This window comes from Gavialis gangeticus, unplaced genomic scaffold (assembly GCF_001723915.1).
Source record: "Gavialis gangeticus isolate Ggan-Ray unplaced genomic scaffold, GavGan_comp1, whole genome shotgun sequence".
Taxonomy (NCBI): domain Eukaryota; kingdom Metazoa; phylum Chordata; order Crocodylia; family Gavialidae; genus Gavialis; species Gavialis gangeticus.
In genome coordinates this window covers 3,910,374-3,919,753 of record NW_017729027.1, presented here as the reverse complement: position 1 = coordinate 3,919,753, position 9,380 = coordinate 3,910,374, and the positions used below count along the sequence as shown (strand labels likewise).

At 46.3% G+C, this 9,380-nt stretch overlaps 1 long non-coding RNA gene across 1 annotated transcript in view; it reads left to right on the top strand.

Annotated features, from left to right (window-relative positions):
• The first annotated feature begins 1,716 nt into the window (after positions 1 to 1,716).
• LOC109299840 overlaps positions 1,717 to 9,380 on the top strand; it is an 8,693-nt gene continuing 1,029 nt past the window's right edge. The window contains exon 1 of the long non-coding RNA XR_002098015.1: positions 1,717 to 1,792. This is a non-coding gene — a long non-coding RNA (uncharacterized LOC109299840). The remainder of the gene's footprint in view (positions 1,793 to 9,380) is intronic.

Genomic DNA, 9,380 nt, shown 5'->3' with positions numbered 1-9,380 from the left:
CAGCCTCCTGTCATCTGGCAGGCAGATCAGGGGCCCGCACCCCCGGGAGGAGTCTGGCACAGTCTCCACAGCCCTCCCAGAGGTGCAGGCAAGCCAGTGATCTGCCTGCTGGATGACAGGAGGCTGGTGCTGCTGGCTGGGGCCAGCAGCAGCACTGATCTTCCTGGCATGGGCTGCACCCAGATGGCAGCACCAACCTCCTGTCATCCAGTAGGCAGTTTGGGGCCCCCCACACCCTCGAGAGGAGTCAGCAGAGCCCTGCAGCCCTCCCAAGGGTGCAGTGGGGGGGCCTGATTGGCCTGACAGATGACAGGAAGCTGCTTCTGCCACCTGGTATGGTGCTGGGTGCAGCCTGCACCTAGCACCAGGAAGACTGGTGCTGCCACTGGCCTCAGCCTCCTGTCATCAAGCCGGCAGATTGGGGCCCACCCGCACTCCCAGGAGGGCTGTGGAGGCTGTGACAGACTGCTCCCAGGGATGTGTGCCCCCAATCTGTCTCTCGGATTATAGGAGGCTGGTGCTGTTGGCTGGGGCCATCAGCAAGCAGGCCCGGGGCAAGTCAGGTCCTGTGGGGACCTGTCCCTGCCCTGGGATCGGGGCGGGTGTGGGTCCCCACACAAACTGATTTGCCCCGGGTCCCGCAGCCTCCTTGGGCCAGCTGTGGTATGGGCCCCAGGGCATATCAGCTTGTGCAGGGACCTTCCCCTGCCCCAGGATTGTACTGGAGTTGATTTGTCCCAGGCCCCGCACCCTCCTCTGATCAGCTCCGGTGCCCAAGGAAAATCAGCTCCTGTGGGGACCTGCCACTGCCTCGGGATCAGGGTGGTGGCAGATCTGTGCATGAGCTGACTTGCCCTGAGCCTCGCACCAGAGCTGATCTGAGGAGGCAGGGAGAGCCAGGGCTGCGCTCCCCGCGGGGATGAGCCACATGGGGCTGTGGATCTGCTCGGAGTGCAGCCCCTGGCTCTCCAATGCCTCCCACCACTGGGCTGCTTTGAAATTCAAAACGTTTCAAAACTTTTGAAATATTTCAAATAACCTCATTTCGTTTCAGGGCTGTTTTGAAGCTCTTCATTTTGTTTTGGTTTCGCTGTTTTGAGCTTGAAATGAGTCGAAACAGCCAGTGAAGCTTCGCACAGCCCTAGTGGTCACAGATCCAGAGCCCTATTGCTCTGCTGCAGCTTGCCTGCTATTAGTACCCATTTTTTTCTGTTTATAGTTTGCTGAGCTACCTTTACATTACACTTCAGTCACTGTGTAGACATACTTTTTGGACCTGAAGAGCTGAGCTCTGTGCTTTGGGAGGGAAGGGTCTGGGGAGAATCAAAACCAGTGGGTGGGACCACACTGAGATGGATTCATTGTTCAGAAATTGCACGCATCAGGTGTGTAGGCACCATGACCCCTGAAACTGCAGCTGCTACTTGGTGTCAACCTTAGACACAGACTCAAGCCCATGTATGCTAGCTATCTATGCAATTAAACCTGTTAACTCAACCCTAGTTGCAATCCAGCCTACTATCAGATGTCCATATCTTGCTAGCCCACATCTCCCTGCAGTGAGTTTAGAAATCACTGGAGCACTGCAAGCCACAAGGACAGAGTTAACTGCACCAATCCCACAACATCCTCTTCCTGGAAATGGCCCTTCTGTATCCCACTTCCTCTTTCTACTGCCTATAATTAGAAACAAGTGTACAGGAAGAGAGAAGTAGCAGATGTACTGATTTCTAGAAGGACTGTGCTCAAGGAACAGGAAATACATGGCATTGTCTTTGTTATTTGCTGGAAGGTAAGATATAAATGGGAGATGGTGACTAATGGGGTTCAGACATATTGAGGTGACCCTAAACAGCAGTGTAAACCTTCTGCACGATTGATCGGAACTTTGTCCACAGCCCAGAAGGCCGGCGCCAATCCTTATGTGGTTCTTCTGCAGTAAGCTGTTTACTTGAGGTTTTGCAAGTACCATTAATTTGATCTTGAAAGAGTAGTGTAGTATTAAATTTGTACATAGTCCAAATATGGTTTGCTAGTATAGTTTACTGATCTTGATAAATTTAGCACAGTTGCCCTATACCCTATTGATTTTATGTGGAATGGCTTTGAAAAACCTACCTTGACTTGAACAGGATGAGATGTCCATAGTCTCTAATTTGTGATATTTGGCTGAGCTCAAACAATTAACTATCTGAACTAGTTTAGGTCTGGTGGCTGATACTTTCTCTTCTGTTAATGAGCTGCTTATGTTTCTTTAGTTCCCAAATATTTGCATTATTATGGTCAGGGGATCAAAAATCTTTTGTAGCACAGTCATACAGATAGTTCTATAATGTGATCTATGCATACCTTTTTCTTGTCCATTTTAACTTGGAAAACAGACAAATTACAGTTTAAGAAGACCATAGTACAAGGAAATGATAATAAGCATCTACACGTGGATTAAAAGAAAACAAATGGCTCAAAATAATCTGCTTGTGCATAAACATACAATATTTATGCGCTAGTTCTTGTATCTAAAAAACAATTTCCAGACTAACAGTTAATTTTACCAGTCGCTAGTATCTGTGCCATTTTGGCTGAATATTCTCAGTGCCAAAGAATAAATTCTGGATCACAGGAAAGTAGACCTGGAAGGGACCTTCACAAGGTCATTTAGTCCAAACCCTTTCTGAAGTCAGGATCATCCCTGACTAAACCATCCCAGCCAAGTGTCTGTCTAACCTGCTCTTGCAGATTTCCAGGGATGGAGATTTCACAACTTGCCTAGGTAGCATGTTCCAATGTTTTATCACCCTCATATTTAGAAAGTTCATACAGACAGTACATGGCTTCAGGGACACCCAGTCAATGGCACAGCCTAAGCTCCAAGTATTTGTATATGTATACTATGCAAAGCCATGTAGGATACCTGAGCTAACCTATTCAAAGAGTACTTTGCTTTACTTTAACAAAGCAGCAAATTATTTCTGGTGTCTTATACACTTAACTGAGAATAGATCGTTTTTATGTTCTGACATTATATAGACAGATGGAGCTTCTATTGGAATTACTAGTTTAATAGGAGGAATGTAAGCAAATTTTGTTAAGCACTTATACACATACCTTTAGGATCATTGTGAGCTGGCACTCTGTTACTTAAAGGTTATAATAATCTAATGATGTGCAGCCTTCCAAACACTGCTATTTATTGCTGTGGAGCCTGGAATTCATTGTGGCCACATTGTAGCAATCTCAATTATTAAAGGATGCAGCAGTGAAAAACATTAGGGAAAGGAAAGCTTTTATTTTTTAACAGGAATATTTATACTTTTTTATAGCAGCCTGTAAGTCAGAGTCATTTCACTGTTCAGGCAGGAGGATAGGCAACATGCCACCTTCTGTTGCAAGCTGACAGGCACTTTCCTGGCTTTCATACCATATATAGGTTTTAAAATAAGCGTTTAACTTCTAATGTCTGAATTTGTCCAACCTTCTGCATTTTCAGCTGATCCAAAGTCTGGTAGAGTCAATGGAAAAATCCACACTGGTTTTGAGTGGGCTTTGAATTAGGCATGATGTGCATGTGTTCATTCATAAAGTTTTCTCATTATGAAAATTAATTTCTAGTTCAACCCAGATAATAGGGTAGAACATTACCTAATAACACACCATTTTTGAATTAATGACATGATTTCTCCTCCTATATAATGATGCAGCTTAGTTAAATCCTTATGGATTTCATCTTTCCCCTCTGAAGTGAATTAAAATCTGAGCATAACATGGGGGTGTATATATATTTAAGCTATAATTGTATGGGTGCAACCCAACGAAACAAGTACCCAGTATGAAGCAGTTGTCCAAGAGTTGCAAAATGCCCTTACAAAAGAAAGCATCTCTGCTGGGAATAGGCAGTATCAATGGTACAAATCATAGTTCGATGAGGAGTATGCTAAAGCTAAAGAGGATTTAATAGATGTCTTGAAGGAACAGAAGTCTAAAAATGACTGTGCTAGCTTTCAACAGATCAAGAAGATTAAAATAGACCATAAAACATTTATAGACATAAAAAGAAGCAATATCAAATGAGGCTATGGAAGGAGCTGGTAGCCACAGAAAAAATAATAAGCAATGTTTTTGGCAAATTATAGCCAAAGGGACCAAACACTTCAGCTTAATTCCTGATATATATATTCCTGAAGATATATGGGCCTTTTTTTAAAAAAATAAGTTTAAGAGCTTAATCAAAGATAGTGAAGGAAATGGTGGCTTCTCTCTAAAGGGAATCTTATCTGTTAAGTTACAAGCAGATTATTATCTCACCTTTGAATCTCAAGTAAGATCATATACATCTTCATTGAAAAATGTAAAAGCTCCCAGCCTTGATTTTCTTCCCTCCAGAAATGTTTAAGCAATTCACTGACTGGTGGTGTCTAATTCTGTCCACAATTTTTAATATTATTTAGAACAGGGGTGGGCAAAATACAGCCCACAGGCCGGATCCTTGTCTTTGTCAGGCCTGCGGCAGGTCCCTTAGTCCTCTGGCCCAGGCATAGTCCAGCTGTGGCACATCCTGCAACCCTCTAGGCACATAGTGGGGCTGGGGCACCTCCACAGCTGGACTGCCTTTCTAGGCAGCCCGGGTGGCAGGCAGCTCCTTCCAGCTGCTGCTGCCACCGGCCTCAGTGACCTGCATTGCACAGCACCTGCTGCAGGCTTGCCCATCTGAGTTGAGCAGTGGTTGCACAGGACAAAAGCTGCTGCTCAGCATGGGGGGAAAGCAGCCCCTTCCCCTCCCACAGCAGGCAGTTCTCTGCTGCAGCTGCCTGGAACCCACCCTGGGTTGCCCTGCATCTATGCCACCATCACTACTGTCTCTGAACTGCCCTGTGGGGCAGCAGTGGCAGCACAGAGCAGACACAAGGCAGCTCAGCATGGGCTCTGGGCGGCTGTAGCAGGGAACTCCTGGCAGTGGGAGGGGGAGTGGCCGCTTTCCCTTCACACTTTGCAACAGCATTTGTCCTGCGCCACCACTGCTGAACCTGGGCAGGTGAGCCTGGAGCAGGTGCAGGGCATGTAGGGTCAGGTCTGTGCAGTGGGGCTGGGGTCAGTGGCAGTGGTAGCTGGAAGGAGCTGTCTAGAAAGGCAGTCCAACTGTGGAGCCACCCCAACCTCACTGCATGCTCAGGGGGCAGCAGGATGCACCATGGGCAGGTGGTTCAGAGCAGTCATGGGGTAGGGCGGGGCAGGTTGGGGCTGTGCATAGGTTCCAGCTGATCTGCTCTGCTGGGGGTAAGTCTGGAGCGGGGTGGTGTAGGGCAGGGGCTGCTCACTGTTGGTGGTGGTGGGGAGCTGCCACAGGGCCCGTGGGTCTGAGCTGTTGCAGGACAGGGGTGGATGCTGACTGGCTCCAGGGGGCACATACAGGGGTCCTATGCACACCCCACCATAACCACAAACCCACTCCCACAAACTGCAGAAGCATACCCTCCTCCACACATAATCACACACCCCACAAACCCTGCACCCACCCACATCTGCCCCCAAACCCTCCTCCCACACACACATCTGCACATCACTGGGGGGTACTTTGCTCACTGCTATGTGCACACACCCCACCACACATGCACCCATACCCCTCCAAGCACACCCTACTCCCATACTCCCCGCCACCCCTCCACACTCCCCTACAATATACAAGAGTAAGACCTCATTTTGAGTTATTATGCAGTCATCTCTGTATACACCACACAAACACACATAAATCAGGACAAAAATATATATTTAAAATATGTTATTGTCAAGGTTTTACTTTTTATAATATAATTTTTTTTCCCAGTTCCAAGATGGCAAACCCCCTTCTCAAAAGGAGTACTTCTGGGGGCAGGGGGAGGGAATTCTGGTGGCAAAGGTCATGGGTTAGGGGGTGGGACTTCTGGTCCCAAGATAGCGGCCAGGGGGCAGGGTACCTGTCAAGGGGCAGGGCTACTCAACAGTTTGCCAAAACTCATTAAGCTGCCCTCCAGCCAAAATCATTGCCCACCCCTGATTTTAGAAGGCTTTTATCCAAATCACTGGAATGAAAATATAATAGTCCCAATTTTTAAAAATGGTGATAAGAAAGAGATCCTGTGTCATAACACCCCCTTAGTCTTATGTGTATTCCTTCCAAAATACTTGAGAGACATTTACTTTTTCATCTTCAGACATGGATTTCTGAAAACAGTATTTTGAGAGAAAAGCAGTCCCGTTTTAGAGAACGCTTTTCTTGCGTGAACCATTGTTTGATGTTGCACTATTTAGCATATAAATATGTGAAAAGACAAAAACATTTGTATGCAACCTTCATAAGTCTCCAGAGAGCTTTTGTCTCCATAGATAAGGTGCTCATTCCCCAGCCTTCAGGCTAGATCTGGCCTGTGGATCCATGCCATCTAGCCCACAGGGGTTCCAACCAGCCCAGAAATTTGTCATCAGGGGAGCAGTGGAAACAATTGCCATTTCCCTGCTGCCCAGTTTCTAAAGTGATGGGGAACCATGTGGCCCAGATAGCATGATGATTAAGGTTTTGTGGTCTTTGCAGAAACTGTGTTGTCCATAATCACCAGAAAATATCGCATTGGCTGCAATTACTTCCAAAATCAATCTACCCCCCCAATCCCACCACCACCCCAGTGTATGAACAGCATTCATATGATATGCTGTTTTAGAATGTCCCAATGCTTGCAACAATACAAAGGCAATGTAACAATCATTGCAGCCACAGATCATGTGATTGAGAGTTTCTGGGCACATCTACATATGCAAATAATGCAGGATCAGTTTACTCTACGCGTGCAGGAGGGCAGCAGCAGATTTGCTCCTCCTTGCGGCTCTGCACCAGGCCCCTGCAGCCTCCCGGATCTCTAGGCTCCCCTGGGTTCTAGCCCAGGGGCTGGCAGGGAACATGGGGCCAGGAGACAGCTGTCTCCTGGCGGGGGCCAGAACATTGCTTCCTGCTCCCGGGAGCTGCCTGCTGCTGGGGCAGGCTGTGCCACCAGAGTCTGCAAGTGGACAATGTCCCCCTGCCCTAGCAGCAGAGAGCTCCCAGCCCCTGCTTTGTGATCGGGGAGTGGGAGCTGAGAGATTCTTCTCTCCCAGCTGGGGCGCTGTGGTCACAGGGCCCTGGCTGGGAGAGAAGAATCTCCCAGCCCCCACTCCGCAATCATGATCAGGAAGTGGGGGCTGGGAACTCCCTGCTGCTGGGGCAGGGGGACATGGTTCCCACCCAGGATTTGGTGATGGAGCCTGCCGTAGCAGCAGGCAGCTCTGTGGGGCAGGGAGCAATCTCCTGCCCCATGCTGCCCAGCTAAACAAGAGCACATTTGCTCCCAATTGACTGTCTACATGCGCTGTACTGTGCAGTAAGCAATAGAAACTGTTTGCTACTTGTATTTACAGGTAGTAAATTTACTCACAAATAGAGCAAATTACTGTGCAGTAAGCATCTGAATGAGTGGATGGTGGTACTTACTATGCAGTAACTGGCTTTAATCTCAAGTAAAGCATGTTGTGTAGATGCACCCACTGTCTACTAGTGATGTAGACTAAGTGGAGGCACCAGTCAGTGAAGTGAATATGTTTCAGTGCCATCATTTAAGGAGTTAAATGCAATTCTGCAGTTTGAAAATGAATGAAAAGACATTTTAAAAAGCTAAATACATTCAAGCTCAGGATCGTATAATGCAGTCTTCTGTAGGAGCCTTACATTCAGATGATGGTAAATTGTTTTGTTCATTTTGAAATATGACTGTGGATGTATTAAGAAAACAACAGTGTTGTTTGGACCAACTGGTAGTCCGTTGGCCTATCAATCTAAAGGTTGTAGGTTCAATCCTTGCCTCCAGTAGGTGTTACATCTGCATTTTGCTTTCCTGGAGAAGCCTTTTCCTATTATTTCTTGTGTCCTCTTTACCATTACACCTCAACCTAGGTCCTATTCAAGCAGAGAATGAGAGAGAGCATAAGCAAGCCTTTTTGGCAGGTGGCAGAGTATATAAAGCGAATTGTTTATAGATATAGATATATAGACACATATTTCTATATATCTATATCTATAAGCAATTCACTTATATATTCATACTCTTTCTGAATATAAATTTGTGTGTGTGTGTGTGTGTGTGTGTGTGTGTGTGTGTGTGTGTGTATTCAGAAAGAGTCCGAATTACATATAAAGTAAAAGGCTTTGGCAGAGGCTGAAGGTCGGAACAAAAAACAAACAACAATGTTCTTGGTATTTAAAAGAACCACTGAAAGCGGTTTAACAAGAAGAGAAGGTACATTTGAGCTAATAGAGGCATTCACTGCTGCCAACATACCTTTGGAAAAAATTGATAACCCTTAACTAAGGGAGTACTTCAACAAGCATATACCAAATACTGACAGTTTCCCGTGTGTAAACACACTTCACCAGGAGTAACTACTTTTCCTGTTCAGTCTACAAAGTCTGCACTGGCAGGATATGAATCAGTTTCAGATGTGCAGATGATGCAGCAGATGCACAGGATGATTATGCACTCCACATCTTATTTGTACTTGGAAGCTGGAAAGACTGTGACCTGCCTGTTTTTCAAATGGGGCTAGTTCAACTCACATATATAAATTTTTTCAAGTGTTGCACAAGCTGTAGTGAAGGCTGTTGTAAACTATGGCTTAGAATTCAATAAGATCTCAGCATGTCTGTCTGTCAACGCAATGTGTATGTCCAAAGCTTTCTCATGTGCTCCATGGAATGATGCCCAACACAATTCACGTTACCTGCAATGCACACATTCTTTCTTTAGTGATATCTGGTGCACACATTTTCCTGATGTAGATAGACTGATTTCCTCTTTTAAAAGCATTCAAACATTGTCCAGGCCATAACCTTTGATACAGGGAGTCCATCACCAATCAAAGCAGGGATCTAAATGCAACTGTGTCACTTCCACCAAAATCAGTGCTTACAAGATGGGGTTTAGCACAGTACATTACATGCCTAAAAATATTAAGTACTACCAGCAATTTGTGTGTGATGAGCTTGAGAGGAAAGAGGGGAGGAAAGAGGACCCGGGGAACTACAGGCCAGTCAGCCTTACCTCGATCCTGGGCAAGCTGTTTGAGAAAATTATTCTGGCATGGATCCAGGAGGGCCCAGCAGGGAGCTGCATGCTCAGGGGCAACCAGCACGGGTTCATCAGCAGCAGGTCCTGTCAGACCAACCTGGTGGCCTTTTACGACCAGGTCACTAAATCATTGGATGCAGGGGTGGCAGTGGATATAGTTTTCCTAGACTTCAGGAAGGCTTTTGATACTGTCTCTCACCCCATTCTCATTAGGAAGCTGGGGGACTGTGGCGTAGACACCCATACAGTCCAATGGGT